Raw genomic sequence first — 27,190 nt, 5'->3', positions numbered from 1 at the left:
ACTTCCTTTGGTCCATGGCACCTCTATTACACCAGCTGCTCTGGCAAAAACAGTGTCATCCCTGACTGCACAGTCACAGTGCAGTAAACCAGGTCAGCCCCAAGGACACACCCAGAGCCCAGGCTCTTCTCCTCAGCCCGATTTAGGCTACCAGGTTCCTCTTCAAGCACTGCTCGGGTTCTGTGAACCAGTCTGGTTTTTAAAACACAACTTTAGGGGCTGGAGAGATGGTTCAGTGGCTCAGTGGTTAAGAGCACTGGCTACTCTTCCCGAGGACCCAGGTTCAATTCCCAGCACCTAAATGGCAGCTCACAACTCTATGTAACTCCAGTCCCAGGGAATCTGACAGTCTTTTCTGTCCTCCATAGGTACTACATACACTTTATGCACAGACGTATGTAGAGAAAACACCCATTTTTTTTTCAATAACACAACTTTATATAGAAACCCTCCCACGAGCCAGGTGTGGTGGCGCACGCCTTTAATCCCAGCACTCGGGAGGCAGAGGCAGGCAGATTTCTGAGTTCGAGGCCAGCCTGGTCTACAAAGTGAGTTCCAGGACAGCCAGGGCTATATAGAGAAACCCTGTCTCGAAAAACCAAAAAAAAAAAAAAAAAAAAAAAAAAAAAAAAGAAAGAAAGAAAGAAAAGAAACCCTCCCAGGGTGTCTCACCTCACCCAGCACTACCTATTGATGCACCCACCTCTCTGAAAGAAAGAGTGTCTTCCATCTACAGGGCACTCGGTGAGTATGGTTCACAGGTAAATGAAAGAACAACGGCCAGAATCACGTGTAGCATGTAGCAGAGCCAATGAACATCTTCCAGTGTTCTTTGGCAACTATGAGGCCAAATTTACAGCAGCCAATGGACAGCCCTCCCTTTGGGGAAAAAACCTTATATTTTGCTTAGCATAACTGAATCTTTTAATGTATAATCAATACTACATTAGAGTTTCAGCAAGTTAAACTGGAAATGCTAACTTTACAAAGACACAAAAACTCTGAACGTGGACCAGCTGGCAGCACAGGCAAATGCCAGGCTGATTGGCAAAGCCCGGCACTCAGACCTCCAGTGTGGCTGCATTTGGTAAGCACCTTTCAAGAGCTCCATGCACAAGCAAGCTGGGCTCTCCAAGACTCAGACCAGAGCACCTAGGAGTCAGGTTCTCACGTTAGAGCCCACCACCCATATGGTGTAAGAATGGGTCTCTTGGATGATACTACTAACAGGAGAAAGACTGGACTCGAAAACACCAGGCACCAAAAGGACCTGGAAAGAGAAAAACCTTCCAGAGCCAAGTCTAAGTAGGAATTGTTTTTGGATCAGCATAAAACTAATGTTTAAGCATTAACCATTGCAGAGTTTTCTTGCTAAAGTGTCTTAAGAGAAAAGAAAAAACAAAAACAAAAACAAACCACCAGCAGCAGCAACAAAAACTCTAAATCTCTTTCTCCAGAGCTTTCAAAAATGTTTCCAGCATCAACTACTCAAAGCCTTAAATCTCACTGGATACAACAATTAACTCCAGCAATATTAACAATAGGCTCTAAAGGAAACTTCACTCAGCTCAACCCCACCTCTTTTTCAAAGGAAAGGATGCTTGGTGTATAGATATTCAACAATGAGCAGCAGACTTGTTACATGAACAAATGAAAGGCTAATAACTAAGGTCTAGAAGGTTATGGCTCTTCCAACAGCTGACAGCGAGACCCAGGGTTATCCAGGACCAGGGAGGTTGCTCAGTTCCCTTGAAATAAACTGGATGTGGGAGTGGGAGAAACCAAGACTGGATAATTCCCTGGGTCTTAGGAAAACTGCAGCCAAGATATATTACAGGCAGTTTCCTTAGTTTTCTTAATTAGAAAAGCACTTGATGAAATAAATTTTGCCAAAATGTATCTCCTTGGAAACCAAGAAACAAAAACTGTTTCTTTTCTCCTCTGCATAAAGAACATTTAATAAGGACTATTTTCATAATAAACAGCTATAACTGTTTTGTATCAGAAGTAAAACAGGTAGCTTTCACTAGTGAATAAACCCAGGCTTGGAGAGATGGCTCAGTGGTAGGAGCACTAACTAACTGTTCTTCTAGAGGACCTGGGTTCCTGACATTCACACAGCAGCTCACAGGTGGACTGTAAGTCCAGTCTCAGGGGATCCAATGCCTCTTCTAGCCTCAGTGGGCACCAGGCAAGCATTTGGTACACATAAATGCATACAGCCATACATACAAAATAAATCTTCAAAAAAAAATTTCAAATTGTTTCTAGAGACTTCATTAAAGACGCATATAAAGCAGCAGGACCCACATGAGACCCTAGTGTGATGGGAGGTAGAGACAGGGAGAAGCCTAGGCCTTGCCAGCCAGCCAGCCTCACCTCGTCCAGGAGTTCCAGGCTAATGAGAGACCTGTCTCAAAAATATAAATAAACAACAAACAAAGAAATAAAATAGAAACAAAAAGAACTGATACCCAAAGCACAACACCCAATGCTAACGTCTGCCCTTTACCAACGCTGACCTCTGGCCTCTACTCAGTATCGTGCCTGAACACACACAGCATACCCACTGAATTAATGCAATCTTCAGGACTACATCAAGGTTCTTTCTGAAACTTCCTCTAGATGCTGACTCTGTACACATTCTTTGCAAATCAGGAAATGCTGGACACATGACCCTTACCATACTACCTGCAAATGATAGACGGCCTCACACACATTTTGCCATTTAAATCACTTTACTGCCTTCTTCAAATGTGTCTGGTCTCCTCAAAAAACAAACAAAAGAAAGAAAAAACCCAGAAACGTTATTTTAGCTTTTCATGTGCCTATCACTCAATGTCTAGCCCTGTGAAATGAAAAGTACCCCCTAAGGAACCAACACCAACAGAACGGAATCACCTCTGTGGAAACGAACCCAGTACACAGTCAAAGGAGCTTGAGCACCAGTCACTGGGGAAGGAAAGTGTTGCCTTCTCAACAGTCGGTGCTAGGAACTGTGTGAGGTCCACAGGCAAAAGAATATAGCTTATCTTATAGGTTATTAAAAATTAGCTCAAAAGTGGGTCAAGAGTCTAGATAAAGTCTAAAACTCTTAAACTGTTTGAACATGGAGTTGGAGTAATGGCTCAGCAGATCAGAGGCTCCAGAGGATCCAGGTTCGGTTCTCAGCACTCACATGGCGGCTCACGACCATCTAGAACTCCAACGTCAGGGACTCCACCACCCTCTTTAGCCTCTATGGGCACTTGGCATGCATGCAGTCCACAAATACTGAAAGCAAAACACTCATACATATAAAATACAAAGAATAAAATGTTTTCAAAACTTCCTTGCCTCGAACACAACCAAGAGAAAAAAAGAACCTACAGAGGAAGTACTTGTAAATTACGTATCTGATAAAGGTCTGATAGCTAGAATATACAAATTAACTCTTAAAATTAAAAAAAAAGAAAAATAGAAAGTAAAGAAAAATGGGCAGAGTACTTGGAACAGATGATGACCAAGAACCATCAGAGGGCATGCAACAGCACTACCCACCAGGAGCCATCAACACAATGAGATTCCACCTCAAGTACCTGCATAGCCACAATACAGAAGGGGGTGGTGGCAAGCATTGGTGAGAATGTGGACAAACTGCAAGTTTGGTGACCTACTGCTGAGACTATAGAGTTGAAGTGCAACTACCATGGAAAACGTTATGGTATGAAAAGCTCCTCAAAAAACTAAAGCGAGCACCACACATGGCCCAACACTGTCACTGCTAAGTCAGCATGCAGAAGAACTGCATGCAAGCTCTGAGGACAGCTGTGTGTCACTGCTTCCAACCAGACTCAGGCAGAGGCAGACAGATCTCTAAGAGTTTGAGGCCAGCCTGGTCTACAGAGTGAGTCCAGGTCAGTCAAGGTTCTGTGACACAGAGAAGCCTTGTCTCAAAAACCACTAAGAGTCAGCAAGGGGTAAACACATCCCACCCACACAGCCATCCTACGGCCATGTACTACACGCCGGCTTCCTTGAGGACATGCCTAGTGAGATAAGCCAGTCACTTAAGGGCAAACACTGCCTAACTCCTCTTATGTGTGATGTCTGGGGATAACCAAATCAAAGAGACAGAAAGTTGGCAGTCACCAGGGGCTGGGATAGGAGGGAGAAGAAAGTAAAAGTTGTATGATGTACAGTTTCAGATACAAAAGTTTTTGGGTTTTTTGTTTGTTTTTCAATCTTAGAGCTCTATTTCACAAAACGGTAAGTAGGCTTAAAACCACCAAACTATATACACTTGTGTTTCTCGTACAATGTTTTTAGTGGATCATACAATTACCAAACTGAATTGACATGTCCCAGCCACACTGCAAAATTGCCTGACCTTTACCTGTAGGCAACCAGTTCTAGATTCCTTCTAAACTACCTTTCTTCAATAAACAGAACTGTGTTGAAGATCTGGGGGCTCTGTCCCTTTCACGTATCCAAAGTGAAATCTCAATGACCACAGAGAGCTACTAACACAGATCCAAAGATCATACAAAGTCACTCTGGAAAGAAGCAAGATATAACCACCTACCAAGACACCCACCAGGCTTCCCTGGTGCCTGGCTGCAGTAACCAGGCCTCCTCACGGCCTCTCTCCCCAGCACACACCCTACCCAAGGGGCTTCAGGCTATACGGTACGTTGAAGCCAGATCCAGAGCAATCCCAACAGAGCAAGCATTAGACTGTAACAAGCCTTTCTGTGACCCTGCTAGTACTCCAGGACTCTCACCCACTGAAACATCATTTCCTTATACAGTTGGCATCCTTCCTTTACCGACGCACATCAGCACTGAGGGCCTAATTTTAAAAATGACAATAAACTGTGAAGTAGTGTAGGAATTTCTCTATCTGGAGTCAGGGTTAGGAACTCCATTCAAGCCTAGGTATAGTTCTCCCACACAACTGAGCTAGGGGTCACACCCCCACCCCCATCACCACACACAAATGCACACACATCAACCACAGGCTACTTAGAAGTTAGAGCCCAGTATGCTAACTAGTGAGCTCTTCTGAAGTCTCCAGGGGAGCGTGGGAAGGGGAAAATGACCAGCCCCAAACAGAGCTGCATTTCAAGAGCAGACTGGTGTTTCCCTCAGTCTTTGGGTGACAAGGAGTACAGCAGGATACAGTTTGGGAGTCAGTCACAGTAGGCTGTTTTTCAGGGGGAGAGAGGATAGGAATGCTGGGGACTGACCCCAGGGCCTCACAAATGCTACGCAAGTCCTCTACACCACTGAGCCCTCAACTCTGCTTTGTGAGGCTAAGAAAACACTGACTTCCCACTTAGTCCTAGGGACACACAGGTGACAGCAGTAGGACAGCAAACATCTTGAGCATCCTTTTCCCGGCACTCTTAAGAAAGGGACTCTTCCCTGAAGACAGCTCAGTGCAAACTGCTTCTGAGTGCATGAAAAGAAATGCAAGGGGCTTACAGCATGCCAAGCTGAAATCTACATTTATTATATGATAACATTATCACAGGAAGGTAATATAGAAGGCTTAGGTAAAAGATACTAGTCAGAGCTGAGGGTATAAGGCAGTGGTAGAGCACTGCCTAGCAAGAGTGAGACCCTGGGCCTCCTGTCCTGAATGAGGAGGTAGGAGGTGAAGGCCTAAGAAGAAATAAAGAACCCAATGATAGTAGACTCCCAGGCTGCAGGAACATGAGCTATTGGCACAAAGCCCTCTGCTTTTTAATTTCTCAATAGCTATCTTCTGAGATCAGAACTCATTATAAAAGGAAGCAGGGCTCTGAATGAACCACAAAACAATCAATAACCGCACCTGTTCACACTTGGGTAAACGGCTCAGCTCAAGGAAGTAAGAAGGAACCTCAAGAAACTACCGCTCAATGCCCTTTCAGCCCCAGCAGTCTGAGTGACCCCTTTGTTTATAAGCCAGCAAGTCTCTATCACCAAGCCAGCATTCCTCAGGAAGCATAGTGTCTCATCAAACACTATGTAATTACCTGTTTCCCACAACTTCAAGTTAGGCATACTACAAATCTAATGAGAGAGAATTGCAGCATGGTAAGTAACCAATTAGAACCCATCAGCTGGAAGCTCTTATCTCAGACCTGCAGAAACAACTTGTCACCTTCCTTATGGTGCACCACCAGGACCCTAATGCCCCTCCATGCCAACCTGGGGTCTCACTCTAGTTCTTTTTATGAAACACACACACATTCATTCCCGTACTCAGGAAGAAGAGGAAGACAGACCTGTGAGTTCAAGGACAGCCTGATCTACATGGTGAGTTCCAGGCAAGCCAGGGTGGCACAATGGGTGAAAAACCCTGTCCCAAAAGAAAATCTCCTTGCAGCTGGGTCACCTTAGAAGATGGATGGAAGATTAGATGAGAAGGTGAAGTTTTCTCCCCCTCAAAAGATACACTCAGATTTTCATTCCAGACCTGGCTGCAAATTAGACTACCCTGTGACATTCTGTCCCTTGCTCAAATCACCTATGTTTAAGGAAGCTGGACCCAGGGGAATTGTTCCCACCCTCTCATGGGCCCCATTCCTTTCTTCTGCAAATAAACTTAAGGGAGAGAGTATCAGGACACTGGGGTGATAAAGCTATATTTAAAATAATATTAACAACAACAATTTTAATCTAGGATTCCTTTTTCCATAGCTTAGCTATGTACTACACGACATTGATGCTACTTCCATACCTTTTCAACCTTAACGAAGCTATCATTCCTGCCCTTATTTTATTTAATAATCACTGAATACTTAAGTATGAGAAAACTTCAACATGTTCGCAGGAAAAGAACCAAAGGTGAAACCCAGGAACACGTATGTTCAGATCAGGAAGGCCGACTACCCTGAGTGCTGGCCACATCTAACTTTATAAGATACCATTGGGTTTGGAGGGCCTCACCTGCCAACTGGGGAAAGCTGGGCCAAAGGAACTGAGCTCAAACTCCCTTCTAGTTTCAGCCTCCAGTGGAAGGGTAAGAAACCGCAACTACAAAGGAGACTTTAGTTACAACGTATTTTCACACACACATAAATTCTAGTTGATTTCTGCAGCAAAGCTGGCTCAGGCCTCACAGTCAAGACAGTGAAAGGGTACAGCTAGTTTTAAGGTCACCCTGGCAGAAAGCGGCAAGGCAGGTCGGTATCTGAAATCCACACCTCTGAAGACAGGTCACCTGAATCCTCTAAGGAAGTTGGAAAATCAAAACTGCCTCATATGCAAAACCGTGGACATGGAGTAACTTCTCACCCTCAGATGTGGGTGTGATCCCATGGTCCCTGGACCACCAGTCCAGCCCCCTATGCCCAAGAATGATTCTTCTAACCACTGGAGTCCCAGAAGCCAAGAGAAACACCTCTGCTGGTGGTACTCTGTAGACACTGCTTGCCTCTCAAGGCTCAAAAGGTTACAAATACAGGGAAATTTCATTTTTCCAATTTTGAGATTCAGCTTCTGTGATGTGTGTTTCACATCACAGAACAAAGAGGCTTGCTCCATCAGAGTTAAAGAAGGGGGCCGGGTACCATTCTAATCTGGCCAGTGAAGCAAAAGGTTCAAATCTAAAAAGTAACCTGAAAAGCTTCATTAATAGTCATACCATTTGTGCAATGACTAGACCTTTGGTTTAAAAAAAAAAAAAAATACAGCCAGGCAAGAGCCAGCAAGCCTTCTCGTTACCACAGAAATCTTCCACTAAGTCAGCCAGCCAAGAAGCTGCTCTGAGTTGGGGTCCACTCAACACTGCTCTCTGTGCCCTAAGAGAGCATTTGAAAAGTCACTGACTAAAAATTTACACTGCGACTGAAACTACAACATATGCATACCTTACCTCAGTTAACCAAGACCTCAGAGTCTGCATAACTGCTAATCTCAAGCCATCCTCAAACTACAGTACATTCATACATTGTTAGGAAGCCCTTCAAAAAGTTGCTTTAAATTTTTCTTCAAATGAGACTACACCAATACTACAAACTTCATTCAAAGCAAATATGAAATAAATATAAAAGGAAATACCACTGAAAAACTGAGTCAAAAGAAGAGTTAACCTCAGAATGTCATTTTAGTGGCGTGCTGAGGACTTACTAACTGCCTGACAGTCAAATCTAGCAAGTCCGGGGCGCCAGGACTGTGACGACGGGAACTGCAGAGAGGCTAACAGCTACACCTACTGTCTGTCTCCAGCCACTTGCTAAACCCGTTCCTTCTCTCGGTCAACTGGAAAAATCTAATTAATGATAGTCGATTTCAAGAATCCTTTAAGAGTGAGGAAAAGTACAATATCTTCTGTGACACTGAAGCACGTCGCCACCCCAAATGTGGGATTTGCCCCAACCATCTCTGTTCCAGCCATCACCCAGGTTATTTTAGATCACTGTTGTTAATGCCTTTGTACCAATAACGTATTTCATGGGAAAATACCTCCGTAATAATATTCTAGTTAATAACTGGGTTGTCACCGCATAGGTGGACACATCAGTGGCCATAAACTGCTTTGCTTAAACCTTTTAACTGCTCTGCATAATCCTATCAGCTTTTTTTCCATCCTGGTAAAGGCAGTTTAATTGCAGCGTTTGAGAAAGGACAAGGGAGAAAGTCGTTAAACCAAGATACAGAAAATCATTCCCGTGCCTAAACGACGATGCTAGAGCAATTTGGTAGGGCTTCATTTAATGTTGTGGCCGTCCAAAAGAATCAGCCAGAGAACCTTTGCACTGGGAGATACTCCATTCGAGAAAGCAGGAGAAAGTTGACACTTAACTCCCACAGAGTAGCAGTATAAAAAAAAAAAAATGGCTTTAAGACTCTGAGTCAGAGTTTCAACATGAAAGGCTCGATTTATAGAGGAAACGCCAACCCCAGTTCATCCAGATAGACCTGGAACCTGATGAAAGTCGACACCTCCCTCTGAAATTTGCATCGCATCACTGGCTCGCGTTTAGAAACATAATCGTGTACAAGGTAGTATGAATTTCAGTAAAGGTTGCCCTCTCAACTAGTCGTCAGGAAAAAAATAATAATAATTAAATCCATAAAGCTCCAAGGCAGTCTCCGAGTTACCAGTCCCCAAACGCTTCCCCTTCCAAGAGGAATGCCAACAATCTAGCACAACGCCTCCCTTGAAAGCTAGCTATTTCCCGTGCCTCTCTGGTTTTGGACTCGGTGAGCCCCGATGAAATTTCAATCTGCCCAACGCGATTGCTTGCCCACGTTGAAATGCCATGGAGCGATTTATGAACCTGGCAAGTTGCCTTTAAGGTCAGGAGCGAAGTTGGAAAGGGCAAGGGGAGAAAAAGTTCTTTAAAGGAAATCCTCACGCCTCTCCAACCCTATGACGGTTTCCTTCCTCCAAGGATCGCAGGTTGGAGCATCCCCGGATCTCAGTCCCCAGTATCTCCCCAGGAGAGAAATTAACACCCCCGAGCCCGCAGCCAAATCTTTCCTTTCCCCACCATTAACCCCCTGGACCTTGGCCCCCTGCAGCACACCTGCAAAGAGCTCACCGAGTGTCGGGTGGGGAAGGATCTCTCCGAGGAGCCCGGAGCCGCAGGGTGAACACGGCCACCAGGCAGGGATGCGGGGCTCCGGGCCTCTAGGGGAGCCGATCCGGATCCTGAGGTGAGAACGTGCGCGCGCGCCGTGCACGGTGAAGCGCAGACTCGCCCCCGCCGGGACCGCGATCCCCCAGCACGCCACCAAATCGGAAATCAAACTTTCAGCGGCTGTAACCGTCCAGCTCCGGTCCGCGAATCCCCAAGCCCATTGGGGGTGATGGGGGGGGACTGTCAGCAGTGCCGCCCCGCCCCCCTCCCAGCCCTGCCCTCCCGGGCCACTTACCGCTTGGCCTGGGCTTCCCGGTGCAGCCGCGCGTCCCGGGCGCGTCGTCCGCGCGCTCTCCCTGGGGAGAAAGAGAAAGCGTGCAGACGGTCGGGGCGCGCTCGCTCGCCGCCTCCTCTGCGGAGATCCGAGGCTCCGAGCGCCCGGCGTTAGGGGCCGCCGGGGCGGGATCAGCGCGGCTCGCCACCAGCCTCGCTCCGAGAGGGTCCCCGCAGCTGCCGCGCTCCGTTGCGCCGCGGAGGCCGAAGCGACTGGTCCCCGGGCATCAACTATTGTGCAGGAGCCCGGAGTCCGGCTCGCGCCCCCGAGCCCCCCATCCCGCCCGCCGGCTCCCGGGGACGAGCGCGCGGCGCCCGGGGGATGAGTCCCGGCTGCGGAGCACCGCGCTGGGCGCCGTGGGAGGAGGGGGGAGTTGCGTGGCCGCGGGGGAGGGGACAGGTAACTGCCCACCGGGGCTGGGGGACGCGGAAAGGGAGCCCCGGTGGCGGCGAGAGGCACGCTGCGGGCGGTCTCCCAGGCCCACCCTCCCTCCCTCCCCGACCCTTCCCCCCCGGGACACGGCGCCGCACTGACTTTCCGCTCACTCGCTCACGCACGTACTGAACTCGCTCACAAAGTTGCCGGCGGTGGCGGCGCTGCACTGGCCCTTCTCCCCGCCCCATCCCTTCCCTCCCTCCTCTCCTCCCTCCCTCCTCTCCTCCCTCCTTCAGTCTCGGGTGAGATCACCGCGGCGGGGTTCTGCGCGCAGGCAAGTCTCGCGAGATTAGAGCCCAACTCGGGCCGGGGGAAGTGGAAGCTGGAGAGTGAGGACCGAGGAACTTCTGGTTGCCATGACGACTCGACAGCCGGGAGCAGTTTTCACCTGCCTCCTCCGCTGCCCCAAGCCTAGCGGTGGGGAAGGGGAGGCTGGGGAGGAGAACGTAGGGCTTCCGTAGACCTGCTTCTCTCCGAGGTGGGCGCATTTGGCCAGAGAGGCTCTGGGGCTTTAGAAGCCAGCGCATCTCTCTACTTGTAAATGTCCACCATGTGCTCAGTTTCTGAGCCCTCCTGTGTAATCTCATCTTCAGCCCCCGCACGATGCTTTCTTTTCCCCATCCTAACGCCCCCACGAGATGGCTCCTTGAGCATGTAGCTCACTCATGTTGGTATTCTCAGCGCCTCCGCAGGCTTTGTACCTACTAGGTATTGTAAGTCTGTTATTGAAAATGAAGGTAATAGTCGTCTTTGTGTCCGCAGTTCCTTTACTTTGCCTAAACCCAAAGAGTACCTGGAATTTATGTCAGTTTCTGCACTACTCAAGTATTTTACTCTGTGAAACTCTGCTCTGGTTTACTGTTTCAGCCTCTCTCCACCCCCACCCCCACCCCCGTGGTTACAATGTTCCTTTTCTCTTTGCAAAAACCAGATTCACCATAGAACAGGAAACAAAACTTAAATTATGAATCCTCAGACTATACCTTTATACCTAATTACAAAACACTATTGAGGAACTGGAGAGATGGCTCAGGAATTAAGAGCACTAGCTGCTCTTCCAGATGACTGAGGTTCAATTTCCAGCATCCATTTGGTGGGCCAACAACTATAATTCCAGTTCCAGGAGACCTGACACCCTCCAAGAACACCAGGCACAGACATGCATGCAAAGCCCAAATATCCATAAAAAGTCCAAAAGGCTATTGTTTGAAATCTCCTTTCTAAATGGGAGAAACTTTTCTGTGGTGATTTTGTTTTACTAAGTAATATGCTGGTGTTGATAGAAGCATGAAGTTTGGATGTCAACAAAGATGAATAAGTATAAATTTCACAGTGTATTAACAGAACTCACTATTTAAAAAAAGAATTAACCCCTAATCATCAATAAGGGTAAACTGATAACTCAATCCCATACACACAGAAACCTAAAGGAGCTAACTACATGAAAACTAAACAGTTAAGACTTCTAGGATACCTATGGCAATGGTCTGTGTGCGTGCATGCGTGCGTGTGACGGGAGAAGGAGGTGCCTGACTGGACAAGAGTGTAGAGGAAAGAAAGCACCTGTGTTAGCCATTCTCCCACTTCCATGTGGGCTTTGGAGATCAACCTCCGGTCACAAGGCTTGCGAAACAAGTGCCTCTACCTGCTGAGCCATCTTAAATGCCTGAAAATTTTTGTTTTAGGAACCTAAGTGGCACAGTGATTAAAAATAGTAGCTAGAGCCAAGAGAGTGGGGCTTGGGTTCTGTGCCACTAATAATTGAGGCTCCTTGAGAAATTTACTGTCTCTTACACTAAGACTGTAAAAACCAAGGGGTAGCCCACATGTTAAGTTATTGCAGCTTTACAATTCTGTAGCACTCAGACCTATAAAAGTTTCCAGTAAATGACAGATATTCTCCTTTTACACTGAACAGTAAAAAGGCAAATGAGCGTTTCATTTGTAGGAGGCCATTCTCACTATATTTTGCTACAGGTTGATAATTTTATATCCAAGCTTCTTTTGTCTCAACAACACAGACAACAAAAATACTTGTCCTGTAATAATAATTTTAAAAGGCATGTGCTATTGGCAGTTGGTTTGTATACTAACTTAGAGCACATTCCTTGTTGTATAAATAAACATGTCAATTCAAGTAAAAGAGAAACCGAATTAATGTGTACTTACACCAAGGCGACTGGGAAGAAAGGAAAGAAAGAAAGAAAGAAAGAAAGAAAGAAAGAAAGAAAGAAAGAAAGAAAGAAAGAAAGAAAGAAAGAGAGGAAGAAAGAAAGAAAGAAAGAAAGAAAGAAAGAAAGAAAGAAAGAAAGAAAGAGAAAGGAAGGAAGGAAGGAAGGAAGAAAGAAAGGAAGGAAGATAGAATGGCATTGTGTTCACAGTTTATCAGGAACTGAACCATGTTTTTAAAAATGTCTTTATTTGCACATATGTGGGTGTGGACATTTATATGCCACGTTGCACATGTGGAGGTCAGAGGCATATAGCACACAACCTGTTCTCACCTCCAATCCTGTAGATTCTGGGAACTGAACTCCAATCCTCAGGTCCCTTTACCCACCAAGTCATCTCATGTCACCATCAGCCCATGCATCTATTTACGGATCAGACCTTCCTAACACCCCTGGATATTATAAATCAGTTCTTACTCAGTAATGTAACAGTTTGGCCCTTAAACAATGGCTGACCAACACTGCACTATTCTGAAGGCCACCTGTTTTACGAATCCCAAAGAGCTCTTTGAAACGGTCCACCCAAGTGTTAGCCAAATCTATTAACTTTTTTCAGCACTTTTTATGAGGCCCTGATGAAGGACGCCGGATTCCAAAATCCAGTGTTGGTTAAAAGTGACGAGTTTGTTACTTCAGCTCCATGTAGTTTAACTCTGCCCTAACGTGGGATTCCTTATTCTCCCAGCTACAGAACAGTACTCGTTATACATCTGAAACAGCAATTGCTTTATAATCAATTAGCTTCCTGTGTTAAATTACAGAGGAGCCACCATGCTTCCCTCTCCACTCTATAAAGACAAATGTCACGAGGTCCCCTTCACCAAACCACTGCGCGTTACTGAAAGCGCCCCTGCTCCTTTCATCTGTGAAACAAAGAGGACAGGAAAAAAAGAAGCTGAACACACCCCCTTCCTGGACACTCCGCCTGTCTGCGTGTGCCTGCACACTCTATCTGATTTACCCTGCCGGGACACAGGCTCTCTGCTTTGCTTTCTGCCACTGACAGCAACCTCTCAGATCTTAGCTGAGATTAACTTCCTGCTCTGTGTCCTACCCTGATCCTCTCCAACTGAGGGACATCGACTCTGTAACTGTACGTTACTGGCGTAGAGCAGAGAAGTTTCCCTCTCTAGTGAACCATCTCTCTTTTGCACATGCGTATGAACGGGATGCTTTCATTCGCTGTGTATAGAGTTCAGAGGACACACTTGGGATCAGTCCCCACCTTCTTTTGACCGGGTTTAAAGCAAGGTCTCTCTCTTTGTCATTTATGGCTGAGCTACACCCTCCAGGCTGCCCTGCCCTGGAGCTTCCAGGATCCTCCCATCTCTGCCTCCCATAGGAGCACCTGGATTGCAGATAAACACTACCGTATAGGTTCTTGGGATCGGAACTACAGAGAGCACCTCACCCACTGAGCCATTCCCCGGCTCCTGAAGCTTTTTCTTCCATGGACTTATAGGCATTCTGTAATATGCACTGTGATGGTTCAAATATGTTTGGCCCAGGGAGTGACACTATTAAGAGGTGTGGCCTTGTTAGAGGAAGTATGTGACTGTGAGAGTGAGAGAGCCCCCCTCCTAGCTACCTGGAAGACAGCAGTCTTCCTGTTTGCCTTCAGAACAAGATGCAGAACTCTCAGCTCCCCCTCTTGCACCGTGCCTGCCCAGATGCTGCCATGTTTCCTGCCTTGATGATGAAGGACTGGACCTCTGAACCTGTAAGCTAACCCCAATTAAATGTTGTCCTTTCTAAGAGTCGCCTTGGTCATGGTGTCTCTTCACAACAATGGAAACCCTAGCTAAGACATGTACCATGGTAAAAGTAAGGCATTTTCTACATTCCACATCTGCCCTTGCTTCATTTCAAATCTAGAGTCTTTGGGGAGAGCGTGTTGAGGCCCTGCTGTCTTCCCTCCCTTCCCTTCCATTCTCCTGCAGCCACTGGGAGCAGCCTCTCACTGGCTACTCCGTGGGAACTGGTATCCTCAAAAACAGCAATGAAATCTCATCCTAAACTCTGTGTGTCCTCACCTGGCTGGACCTCTTGGCAGCAGGGACGAAGCCAAGCAGACTCACCTTTGGAAACTCTTTCTGCTCCTTACCTCTGATGAAGAGTCAGTCCTACCATTCAGCCTTTTAGTCTCACACCTCCATGGACATCTGTCTTCCCCTCATGCCATCCTCTCTCACCTCATGGTGACCTTACCACGCTGGTGATGACTTTCAAGACCTTAGCAGTCTGGTGACTATGGCAAACTGACCGCTACCCATTTTACACATCCAGGCCAGTCATCACATCCCACAAACTCCAGACTGTCCATCCATATCCTTACTCAGCACCCCAATATGCAAACATCTCACATCTAAAACTAGAATGCTCAAGGTATCCTCCACCCCAAAACCAGTGTGCTATGATCTCCTCCACTTCAGTGAATGCTGCCCTCCCAGAGTTCCAGAAACCCAGAGGAAACTTCTTAATGCCATTCTTAACTTCTCTGTTTTCTCACAGCACACATCCAAACCATGAATCCATACTGTTGGCCCTTCCTTCAGAACGTGTCCACCCGTGGTAACTCTTCCTCTCTGCTTCAAGCCATTCCCCACCCGATTGTCACAATGGTGCCCCCTCTTAGTCTCCATGTAGTCTACCTACTCTGCACTCTGCCACTAATATCTAATCTGCATGTTTGATGTAGCGTGTGGAGCTTACATAAGTCAGATCATCTCACCTTGCTGCTCAGAGACTTCCCAGAGATTCTCATGAAACTTGAAGAAAATAATAATATTAAAACACAAGTTCCCGTTTCAATCTAAAAAATTATATTGAGTTGCCATTCAGTACACCAGAGGGCCTGTGGCCAGGACCTACCTACCCACCACCCTTATTCCCCTGTCACAAACACACAAACTCTTAGTCCTGTAGTAAACATGGCATGGAATTTGCATATAACCTGCACATATCCTCCAGAATACGTTAAATTATTATTATCCTCTTCATATTACCTACAATACATAACAGTGTCATACAGAATTGTTCAGGAAATAGTGACTCCCCTCACACACCAAAGTCTGTATATGGCTAAGACACTGGTTAGTTTTTTCTCATTTTAATTTCTTTTCAATTAATTATTTTTTCACTTTACATCCTGATCACAGTCCCCTTCTTTCCTCAGTTCCCCAAGCACTAGTTAGGTGTGTGTGTGTGTGTGTGTGTGTGTGTGTGTGTGTGTGTCGTGTGTGTGTGTGTGGTGTGTGTGTGTGTGTGTGTGTGGTGTGTGTGTGTGTGTGTGTGGTGTGTGTGTGTGTGTGTGTGTGTGGTGTGTGTGTGTGTGTGTGGTGTGTGTGTGTGTGTGTGTGTGTGTGTGTGGTGTGTGTGTGTGTGTGTGGTGTGTGTGTGTGTGTGTGTGTGTGTGTGTGGTGTGTGTGTGTGTGTGTGGTGTATGTATGTGTGTGTGTGGTGTGTATGTGTGTGTGTGTGGTGTGTGTGTGTGTGTGGTGTGTGTGTGTGTGTGTGTGTGTGGTGTGTGTGTGTGTGTGTGTGGTGTGTGTGTGGTGTGTGTGTGTGTGTGTGTGTGTGGTGTGTGTGTGTGTGTGTGTGTGTGTGTGTGGTGTGTGTGTGTGTGGTGTGTGTGTGTGTGTGTGTGTGTGTGTGGTGTGTGTGTGTGTGTGGTGTGTGTGTGTGTGGTGTGTGTGTGTGTGTGTGTGTGTGTGTGTGTGTGTGTGTGTGTGGTGTGTGTGTGTGTGTGTGCAAGTATATCTTTCATCCATGGTTGTTTGAATCTATGAGGATGTAGAACCAACAAGCATAGAAGGTGAACTCTGTTCTCCAACCTCCTCCTTTGCAGCCGCAGTGATAACCCCCCTGTCCTTAAATACATTAACCAGGTACTCTCCTGCCTCAGGCCTCACATCTGCTAAGCCCTCTTCCAGGAGCACTCTTTCCCCAAGCACTGTTTGGCTCAGTCCCTGAGCTCCCTTAGTCTGTACAAAGGTGACTAGGTTGATCATCTGCCTGTTCACTCGCAGGAGCCCCGGTGCTCTCTCTCACAGGAGATCTGACCCCCACATTTCTGAGCCTCCCTTAACCAGGGGATTCCAGCTGGGTTCAACCCCGGGAAGAAAAAACAAGTTTGGACAGAGGCAAAGGCAAGCCAAACCTCTCTCCCCACAAGCCCCTTCTCTGGATCAGGTGGTATCTTAGCAATGTACTTTCCCCCATTGCCCCAGGTCCCACTGAGTCACAACCATCTCCACACGCTGTAACTTTTTCAGGCTGAGGATAGTGATCACTAAACTGGGCTGAAGTGTAGCTGGCCATGTGGGACAGTGTTCCCAAGGTACAGGAGGTGGGTTCCTCGCTAGCAGCACAATTTTTAAAATCTCTGCATGTTAAGTGGTCTCATCATCCTGGCTGACTTCTGAGCCTTCCCCTCCTGTTTCTTTGTGTTCCGCTCCTTCTTGTTGGAATTCCAGAGCCACCTTGGCCACTTCTCTATAATGATTGCTGTGACCACCAGGACATAACAGCAGTCGTCTCAACCTCCCACTTCCAGGCTCCCGCCAGCTTCCCTTTTCCTTAACTTCCTGTTGCTTTCTGTTATTTAACTGTTGGTCAGCTTATCATTTGTCTCCTACCTACAGTTTGGAGCCCCTGTCGGCACATCCATAGTCACTGCAGGATTCCAACACCTTGAAATAGAATTAGAATTCTAGATGCTTCTGTTTTCTCTTGTTTGGTTGGTTTGCAGGTGGTTCTTTGTTTGATTTCAGGTCTCACTATATTGCCTTTACTGGCCTCAACTTCCTTTGGCCAAGGGATCTTCCAGAGTCAGAATCTTAAGTACCGGGGACTGTATGCATGTGCCATGGCTCCCAGCTCCTCTGATTTAACAACAGAGAAGAGTTAACAGAGGGTAGTAAACAAAGTCAGCTGCTCCCAAGATCCTCAGAATCGATGTCATCTTCCCCTCCGTGGCAAAGGGGACTGACTGTGAAGGTGTGCTCACAGTAATGATCTTGAAGTAGAAAGGGTCTAACTCTGAACTACTCAAGGGAGCCAATGAGGTCACAAGGTTCTCACAGGCAGTGGACAGACAATCAGAATCAAAAGAAAGAGACAAAGCCATGGAGACAGATGAAGATGCTTTCAGAGCTATCGCTGACCATGGAGGAAGAAGATCATGAACCAACAAATATGGACCACCCCCAGGGAATGAAAACGTGGGCAAATCAGACTCTCCTGAGGTGTCTTCAGCAGGAATGCAACCCGCAAGCCTCTCTACACTCTATACACACATGGGATTTCTGACCGCCAGAAGAAATGTTAGGTAATAGACTTATGTCACCTGATCCCTACGGTCTAGCAGTTTCTGCACAAGGAAGACACCAAAGAAATGCCTTTTGAATGAATGAATGAACGGACGAATGAATGAATGAATGAATGATGTTCAACAGCAAAGCAGGAAGAGAGCTGTCATCCTAGTGGAGTGGCAGTCTATCTGCCTTTACCTCCTCTTAGGAAGTCTCCAGGAGCTTTTAGTGCCACGGAGATAGAGGAGCAGGGTCTGGGAAGCATCCCAGGTCTTAGGCACCAATGTCAGCTTGAGAGAATGACGTCAAAATGCCAAGGGCCAACATTGCAAGGTCCTTGGGCTTTCTCTTCCATATACTAAAGAGCTGCTGAAAGATCTGTGGCAAGGTGGACTTGTACTCAAATTTACATTCAGGATGCAGAGAACTCTGAAAGGTGAGGAATTTACAGATGCGGAGATGGTGCAGAAGAGGGCGGTGTGCAAATGAAAAAACAACCACTGTTTGTTGCTCATACACTGCACTGAGCTCACGTTTTCATTTAAAGCACTCACGCAAACTTTCTTTTCGTACTATAGCGGTCTTCTCACAAAGCATTGTCCTGTCAAGTTGTTCATGACATTATTGTGTTCAGATCATTTTCTTGTAAATATGGATTCAATAAAAATCCCAGCAGGACTGAAATTTCTGGCCCACCAATCCTCCACCACTTATTTCTGTGTAGCCATCAGGGCATGTTGTTCCAGTTATGTTTAAAAGAAGGCATCTCTCTGAACGGTGCCTTTATTTATCTCTCCAATAGTACTTTCTTTCAGGGAGCGCTTTGCTCTGTTTGAAATAATTTGACTATTCTCTTCAAGGTTGGCAATCCCCTCTGAGTCTGATTTCACGGTAGACAAGATGTTGGGAAAGGCTTCCCTCTTTAGTTCCTTGTCTTTTCTAAATGCATAGAAATGAAAAGAGCCTTGCTCATGACACAGATGTGGTCAGCTGAGGCCTCCCAAGGCTCATCTGCCTTGTAACATTGTCAGCCAATAGAGACGACACTCACAAGAAGTCAGAAGCTCTGGAGTTGCCCCTGCACGGTAGCATCCAAGGAGAGCACTTCGAGAGGCTGTGTCTTTCCGAGTGCAGGAACTGGTGAGTATTTCTGTCTGAGAGCTCACTGGGGAGCTCTTACAGCAAGGAGTTTTTAAGGGAAAAGAGGGAAGACTGCACGGGCCAATGGTTCGGCTATATTTAGGACTGCACAACAGCTTGGCACCCGCTTCTCCAGCACATCACAAAGTCACTGTCCACAAATAAAGTCTCATTTCATTTACTTGCTTATTTTACTTGGGAGTTGATCATGATCCGCTGGGTGTGAGAAAGAGCCAAGGCCACTACATGTAATTTTCCCTCCATGCTGAGGATTGATCCCCAGGGTCTTGTACATGTTAAATATATGGTCTACCAGTGTGTTGTGTACCTACATTCACAACATACAATTCCATACTATTTGTTTGTGCGTGTGTGCCCTGTAACACACACACACTGTGGAGGTGGGTATGCAGTGTGAACTTACAGGAAAATCTCAAAACCTCAAGGAAGACTTCATTTCTGAACTGTAGTTCTGTAGTTCTGGTTCTCTCTTTAGCCAACTATCTGAGTAATTTCAGATGGGATAGTTTGGGGTTTTTTGTTTTTTTGTTTTTTTTGGTTTGTTTTGTTTTGTTTTCTGTTTTTCTTTTTTAGAAAATCAAGACTGCACCCATTTAGACAAAATGCTGATAAATTACCTTGGTGGGGGGGGGGGGGGGAGTTGCAATCTATTTGTTCCTGGTCAAAAATCTGAGAATCTGACATTTGGACTTTTGATCAGAGTTTCTGAAGGTCTCTCCTTTCGTGTGTGTGTGTGTGTGTGTGTGTGTGTGTGTGTACACATGTGTGCATACTCAGGCGAGTATTACACTGTATTCAATTATGTGTGCCTATGCATGCATATGCAAAGGCCACAAGAGGGTGTCTTCCTTTATTGCTTTCTGCCTTATTGCCTCCTGGTAGGGTCTTTCAGTGAACCAGCCATTCCTAGATTTTTATATGTGGGATTTAAACTCAAGCCCTAAGCACCCTACCCACTGAGCTACCTCCCCAAGCCCAGTTTCCACTTTCTTAATATGATTTCTCTCTTCCCTTTATCACTCCTGTCTTCCATCATTGTCTCTTAAACCCCCAACCTTGGCTATCAAGCATGACCACAGCTCATGTTGGCAGGATGACCAGGTATGAAGACCTTGAGTAGGTGTGGTGTACATCCTCGATGCTTTTCTGGCAGCCATGATGGCTCAAGTGGATCTTAGTCATTGCACCGATTTGGCCAGCCCACACTAGTTTTTGTGATGGGGAACCCTGAAGACCAATGCATCCAGTGGCTCCCTCTTAGAACTATATCCAGCTTCCTGGTAGACCTGATGGGCAGTTATACTTTACTTGTTCCATACTGTCTCTAGAGGGCAGCACAAAACACAATCCCACCAATAAGCTAAGACCAACTCCATGATGCTTGACTGGCTAACAGAACTCATTCAAATCCCCATAGCCTGGCTCTTCAGTACAGGAGCAAGAATAAAGAGACCAGTGTCCCACCAAAGAATATACAGGCCACCATATTGGATTCATTCTAACCTGGTCACAAGTCCCGCCTCTACCTCTAGACTTAGTAGCTGTCCAGCTTTGGGGAAAGTTTTTTTAACCTCTGCAAATTTGTTTTATTTAAGATGATGATGGTGGTGGTGATCAAGTTTTTATGTTATAAGGTCATACTTTGTGGCTCTAGCTAGCCTGGAACTCACTGTGAAGAACAGTCTGGCTTCCAATTCATAGAGATCCACCCGATTCTACCTTTCAAGTGCTGTAATTAAAGGTGTGTGTTACCACACTTGACTTTGAGGTAAAAAAACAAAAACAAAAACAAAAACCCTAAGCGAAATAGTATGCGTTTTGTTAGGCCCTGTGAATTGGACTGCTGGCCTAGAAACCATCCACAACCCCCTTTGCCTCTTCGGATTTTTTTGGTTTTCGTTTTGTTTTTCAGAATCTGTGGGGCCACCAGAACTACCTTTACACAAAACATGAACTTTATTATAAAAAGCAAAGAACAAAAATGATTTCCAAAATAGCCTCGGTGGGGAGCGAGCCCCACGAACACACCTCCGCTACTCTCAGGACTCTCTGTAGCTGTCTTCATCTTGCTCTTCCCTCTTTCGCTAGAACAGTCTCCTCCATCTTTCTGGTCCACGTGGGAGAATACCTCGTGAACCCATTCCAAACAACATCTCCCACGTCCGCAAAATCTCTGAAGGAAAAGCGTCCTACCGTACCAGCTGTAAGAGAGGGGCCCGCCCACCTCCGTCAGCTGCAACCGGAAGTCTGGGGGCAAGTTCTAGAAAGTGGCACAGAGGAGCCTGGACAAAAGTGTGGGGAGATGGCAGGGTGATAGTTCCCAAGATAGAAGAAGGGAGAAACATAATAAAGATGCAGTGTGGAGGAATTACATACGACGAAGTTTCTGCTCCTGAGACTGTCATATAGTTAGGAAGAGAGAAATAGTATCTTCAATACTAAGGAAAAATGACCAATAATGATTAATGGAATCAGTGCTTCTTATGGCGCAACGGATGGAGCCCAAGAAGTGGTAGCAATGGTGGGTTGACGGTTCAGGGCTCTCTACGAAACATATTCCTCTGGACTGCCTGACTGACTCACTAAGCTCTAAGGAGGGCTAATACTGATCATCAACCTGACAGAATCTAAAACCCCCGCGGAGACAGATCTGTGGGCATGTCTTTGGGGGAGTTTCTACTTTGGAGTATTTGAGGTGAGAAGGTCCATCCTAACACTAGGGGGTAGGAGACCATAGGCTGGGGGCTTAGCCTGAACGAAAAGAGAAATAGGCAGAAACCCGCTGAGCTCCAGCTTTCATCTCTCCTTGCTTCCTGATTGTGGATGCCACGTGACCAGACGCCCACACTCCCGCCTCAAGCCCTTGCCCTGCTGTGACCGACTGTATCCACAAACTGTGAGGGTAGACCCTGCCTCCACCAAGCTGATTTTGTGCGGTGTTCTGTCACAAGCTGTTTTTTGTCACAGCAGTAAGAGAAGTCTCTTATATGCACATCTGAAGTCTTTGGGTGGGACTATTTCCAGTCTCGGAAGCAACGGAATCAGGCCAGATGTTGAATTCTTAGACAGTATTTCTGTTTGTATAGCTCGCCGGTACATTTATTCCCCTTTTACGATGTAGCCACAATTGTTTGTTTTTTTATTTAAAAGTTGCATTTATTTATCTGTATGTGTGAGGTTTTCATTTAATTATTATTGTGTAAGAGTGCGTGGTGTGGTAAGGGCAGGTGTTCCATGACTTGTGGAGAGGTCAAAGGACCACTTGCTGGAGTCGGCTCTTTCATTTTGTCATGCAGGTTCCAACGCTCAAACCCAGATTTTTTTAGCTTAGTGGCAAGCACCGTTAACTGCTGAGCCATCTCACAGGTGGGAGCTATTTATACACACTTAATCATCCCTGCATATGAAGCAGAAATAAAAGAGCGACTTGCTTAAATTTTTACAAAGAGGTTGCATTGAAAGAGCAAGATTATTCTAAATTTCTCAAAAGATGGCATTACTTAATGGCTGCTTATCCTTTCTCTCCTTTCTACACGACTTTTCTGTCCCTCCTGCAAACTCAGGTTATTTCATGGAAGAAACAGATCCCACTTTACAACAAGAAAACCTTTAAAATAAGTCAAATCACTTGTTAGGATGGGTACTGCGATTTCTTCCCATCTTGCCCAAGAATTTTCACACTAGCCCATTATTTTGTCGTTAGTTTATTATTAAGTTCTTCTCGTTAGTTATTTGGGGGAAATCCATAAAACACTAGTAACATGATTTCCAGGTCCCTAAATCCAAATTTCTAATGCATATGAACGGCTAACTTTTCACAGCCATCTTTCCTGTTGATCAGATTCCTTTGTCTTCATCTCCCCCATATGTCTTTCTTTTCTTTTGCAGCTGCATTTATGGATCGACCATGAAGGTGACAAAGAAGGAGAATGTATCTATCTTGTGTAATTTTCATTCAATCTCATGGTTCTAACTGTCACAGCCACGGGTGACTCGATTTATATCTCATTTCCATCTAAGCCCATTCTATCACCTCTAGCTGCCGGTAGAACCCTCCACTGATCAGAAGAAAGAACTATGGGGGGCTGGAGAGATGGCTCAGCGGTTAAAAGCATCGACTGCTCTTGCTAAGGTCCTGAGTTCAAGTCCCAGCAACCACATGGTGGCTCACAACCATCTGTAATGAGATCTGACGCCCTCTTCTGGAGTGTCTGAAGACAGCTACAGTGTACTTACATATAATAAATAAATAAACAAATATTTAAAAAAAAAAGAAAGAAAGAAATATGGGTTTTATCTTCTACAGGTTCTGAATGCTAAAGACAATTCTCTTTGCAAGCTTCATGTCCTGAGGTTGCTCTGGCCCTCTGGTCTGCTCTGCCTGAGAGCACACACAGGATGGGCCACGGCATTCCTAGCTACTGCTGGCCATAATTTTAAAATAAAAAATAAACCTTGCTTACACGTGCGCTATCGAGCCCTATTCAGGCGAGAATAGCTGTTAGGATACAAGCCAATCTCTGGGGAGAGAGTGGGAGCCGTGTACATGATACTACTCTCCCGTGGATTTTGTTCTGTTTATCTCGTGTGACAAATCACTGTAAATCTCATAGGTTTAAAACAACCATCTAGTAGAACCTGTGATCCCGCAAGGGAGCCTAGCCAGGAGGGCCTCCTGCTCCACGAGCATCTTGCTAGGACTCTGGAGGCTTCAGTCAGACAGACACCAGCACCTTAGCAGCTAGGGACAGAAGGCTGAGAGCTGCCAGGCTGCAGGCCAGCTTTTCCAGCCAGGCAGTCTTGGGATTTACGGGAACTAAAAGGTAGGGTTCCAGACAGGGACAGGAGGTGGAAGTTGTGTCTCTCGAGGCCTGAGCTCTGACATCCGCACATCCCACTTCTTCCGCATTTTACTGGTCACCTGTCTGTCACCTGTCTGTCTAGTAAAGAATATAGGGCCAGAGAGGTTAACACACTCCTGGACACTAGGGAATGCACAGTCTGAAGGAGAAGCCAGTATACAATAGAGTTTTGTACGCAAGCTTTCCATACTCCTACCCCAAATCAGCATACTTGTAAAATGCAGAAGACATTTTTGGAAAATAATTTAAATTTTAAAAAAAGATTAGAATCCACTGTCTGATGATCTCTGTAGTCACTCATAATTCATATCTGTCTCTCTGACAGCATGAAAATGAATTATGAGACGGAGCTGTGATGTCACAGGGAGAAGTAAATGTCAGGGGTGACCTTGAGGGAGAGCTACGAAGTCATAGCTGGGGGTTTCGTGATAGTGAGCTAAATCCCAAGGGACCCCAGGTGAGCCAGTGTGCTATTACCACGCTTAGAAAACCTGTCAATCACACAGGCGAGAGAGCTTGCCTCTGCAACAGAGCGTCAGGATTGTAGTGGAAAGGTGGGACACACTCAAGTGAAAGAAAGTGTTACTTCTAGCTCAGAAGCCTTCCAGCAAAGACCACTGCCTTGCCATGAAGCCCAGCCATGAGCCATGAAGCCACTTAGCATCATAAACAGATAGGACACAACAGTTTACAGGCTAAGATTTCTAGTGAGAGTCTGAGAAGATATGCCCGCATTTTAACAGACAACTTGATTCTCGAGGCAGAAGCACCATAAAGGTTTTGACTGTGGGGAAGTTGGTTAGAGTTACTTTGGAGGGTGTTTCCCCCAGGGATGTGTCATTCAGATCGCTGACCTCCAGGTCATTCCCAGAATTCCATATTCTCGTGCGTCTATGGGCTCTGCCCTGTTGCTCTCTTTATCAGGGACACCTGAGTCATGCTAGGAAATAAGTAAGTAAGTAAGTAAATAAATAAATAAATAAATAAATAAATAAATAAGGTATTTGGGACCTGAGAAGTTGGGGCCCTAGGAGCCTAACAGTTGGAAGGTATGTGTCCCCAACAATGACACTAGTGACGATGCTGTAGTGGAGTGGAGGGACTGATCTGTGAGGACAAATGTTGGGGGGTTGGTCGGGGAGAAGCAGCGTTGGTGATGAGTAAGCTTTGACTAAACAGAGATGTCAAAAAACCAGATTCCAGGCTGCTGACAGGGCATGTAAGCAGGGGATGTGGGGACAGTCCCTGGTCTAAGCATCTACTCTGTGGTCATTATTGGATGATAATGAGCCTGCTACGGGAGCTGGGCACAACCAGGAGACCTCAAGAGGCCTGGCCCAGTGCCCATGCCTATGGGCACTTGGGGGATGGTGGGCCATGAGCTTGGCAGCATTTGATGGCCAACTTGGACAAGTCTAGACAGTCTCTCATTAACGTCTTGGAAGCTAGTTTTTCTCATTCTAGCAACAGAAATGTCTTTGTTTGTTTCAAAGAACTCTTAATACATTCCTTTCCAAAAGCAGAAACTACATTTCATAGGAAAAACAAAACCAAAAACATCCATGATAGCATCTACATGGCGCACATTATATGCAACATCCAGTGCCGAGTGGCTTCTGGTACCATCTTGTAAGCTTTTGTTTTTATGTATGTTGGGTTAGGTATTATCTGAACTGCGCACTATACAGATGATCCTTCGATAACATTAGATTTGTTGGGATGGGCAGTTAGGAAACAAGGGCTAACGCTATTCCACATGGTAAACTTTCTTCAGTTACATTGTTGAAATACTTGATTTGCCCTAGAATCATGAGGTTAGCTGGGAAAGAAAGAATAGTCTGTATAAATCGGTCTCCTATAAATGGAATATAATGGTGTCTCCTTACCTTCTACATTCTCCCCAGCACCCCCATTCGACTGCTCTCTTATTGCTGTCTTTTTTGTTTTGTTTTGTTTTGTTGTTTTTTTTTTTTTTGAGATAGGGTTTCTCTGTATAGCCCTGGCTGTCCTAGAACTCACTTTGTAGACCAGGCTGGCCTCAAACTCAGAAATTCGCTTGCCTCTGCCTCCCAACTGCTGAGATTAAAGGCGTGCACCACCACCGCCCGGCACTGCTGTCTTTAATTCAACTTCCTCGGTAGTGTTCTGTCTACACTTCCCACCACCCCTCATCCAGTGGTCCCCCCCCCACACACACACACGTCATCTCTTCTTAACTCATAATTCTCCCTCTCTTTTAACTATTTTTGGAACAGGGTCTTTTTACACTGTACAAGCTGGTCTCAAACTCACGACTGAAAATGATCCTCCTGTTCCAACCTATGCAGTAGCTGGAACTATGTGCATGCCACTGGACTTGACTTGCTATTTAGAAGCTAAAATAACAAGAGATAAGTCTAAAACACTCTTTATGGTGCTCAGTATACAATGACTAATAGCATGAGGCAGTATTTATTTGTTATCGCTGAGTGTTCTATGCATGCCATTCGCTTAAGTTCTCACAACTATCTTTTAAGGATGGTGATACTGCTGTCTCTCTCTACTTCGCAGATAAAGAGACTGAGCATTACCTACATTTAATAGTCCGTAAATAATAAATGGAAGATTTGAACCCAGGTATTCTGACCTTTGAGTCCATGTACTTGGCTATTTTTCAAAATAAAACAAATATCCTTTACTAATGTTTTTGTTTGTTTTAAGACAGGGTTTCTCTATGTAGCTCCTGGCTATCCTGAAGCTCACTATGTAGACCAGGATGGCTTTGAACTCACAGAGTTCTCTCTGCCTCTGCCTCCCAAGAGCTGGGATTAAAGGCCTGTGCCACCACACCTGGCTTTATCTTATATTGAATATTTACTGCGTATCTTACTGTTTTTATTTCTGTGAAGAGACACCATGACCGAGGCAACTTATCAAAGAAAACATTTAACTGGGGCTTGCTTCCAGTTCCAGAGGGTTAGTTCACAACCATCATGGCAGTAAGTATGGTGGAAAGTATGGTAGCAGGCAGGCAGGCAGGCAGGCAGGCAGGCAGGCAGGGCATGGCACTGGCAGTAGCTGAGACCTTACATCTTATCTGAAAGATGGAAGCATAGATGAAGAGACCAGGCCTGGTGTGGACATTTTTAACCTCAAAGCCCGCTGCCCCCATGACACACCTCCTCCAAAACATCCCCTCTCCTAATCCTTCCAAAATGGTCCATCAAATAGGGGCCAAGCATTCAAATATATTAGCCTATGGGGAGGTATTCTCATTCGATCACCACAGTATGTATAATATTGAGTAGAATTCATTTCG

At 45.9% G+C, this 27,190-nt stretch overlaps 1 protein-coding gene across 18 annotated transcripts in view; it reads right to left on the bottom strand.

Annotated features, from left to right (window-relative positions):
* Positions 1 to 10,552, bottom strand: part of Sipa1l1 (signal-induced proliferation-associated 1 like 1) — a 282,410-nt gene extending 271,858 nt beyond the window's left edge. For 4 of the 18 annotated variants that reach the window (XM_011244060.3, XM_011244067.3, XM_011244068.3 and 1 more), the window contains exons 1-2: positions 10,426 to 10,552; positions 9,853 to 9,913 (exon numbers count right to left, since the gene is read on the bottom strand). The gene's annotated coding sequence lies outside the window, so the exon portion shown is untranslated. Of the gene's footprint in view, positions 1 to 9,503; positions 9,814 to 9,852; positions 9,914 to 10,425 lie in introns of those variants that run through there. The other 14 variants (NM_001167983.1, XM_030246652.1, XM_030246656.1 and 11 more) reach the window with 8 other exon arrangements.
* Between the last annotated feature and the right edge of the window lie 16,638 nt (positions 10,553 to 27,190).

The sequence above is a fragment of the Mus musculus genome, chromosome 12 (genome assembly GCF_000001635.26).
Source record: "Mus musculus strain C57BL/6J chromosome 12, GRCm38.p6 C57BL/6J".
Classification (NCBI taxonomy): domain Eukaryota; kingdom Metazoa; phylum Chordata; class Mammalia; order Rodentia; family Muridae; genus Mus; species Mus musculus.
Note: the sequence above shows the minus strand (reverse complement) of the source record. Positions and strands in the feature narration are given on the sequence as shown.